Source organism: Penaeus monodon, chromosome 31, assembly GCF_015228065.2.
Source record: "Penaeus monodon isolate SGIC_2016 chromosome 31, NSTDA_Pmon_1, whole genome shotgun sequence".
NCBI classification, from domain to species: domain Eukaryota; kingdom Metazoa; phylum Arthropoda; class Malacostraca; order Decapoda; family Penaeidae; genus Penaeus; species Penaeus monodon.
In genome coordinates, this window is record NC_051416.1 from 1996762 (window position 1) to 1997243 (window position 482).

The 482-nt window shown below is 30.7% G+C and overlaps 1 protein-coding gene across 1 annotated transcript in view; it reads left to right on the forward strand.

Moving 5' to 3' along the window:
• Positions 1–39: 39 nt before the first annotated feature.
• The window catches only part of LOC119592805 (carbohydrate sulfotransferase 11-like), a gene marked incomplete in the record, with an annotated part of 7914 nt that continues 7471 nt past the window's right edge, over positions 40–482 (forward strand). The window contains 1 exon segment of the mRNA XM_037941713.1: positions 40–217.

Here is a 482-nt window from a genome sequence, read left to right on the forward strand (position 1 = left end):
TTTAAAACGACCCCAGCGCCAGACTACCGCCGGCCATCGCAGGGAGTGGTGGTCTCTCAGTCTCTGCTCTGTGACCTACGACTCTGTTATCGTGGATTTTCATTTCATTTATATATCTTTTTGTATGTCTCATATATATTTGTTGTCCTTTTTTTCCATTTTTATTATCTTTTGATTTTATATGTATATCTTAAGCAGCGTTTTGTGATTTGATAAGGTAAGATTCTATAAGTATATTAAGATTTCATTAAGATTTTTCTGTGTGTAGGAAAAGAGACGATTATTCTGTATTTTGATTGATTTTAGAAAATCAAAATAATTTAAATATTTTTTTGGAGTTTCTGGATATACTTTTTAGGTTATGACTTCTCTGTGATCAGGATTTTGTTTTCAATTATTGAGTGAATTTTTTCAAATCTTAAAGTTGTTTTTGGGAATATCTGAGGTCAAGAAAAGGAGTTACGAAATACCACAATAATATA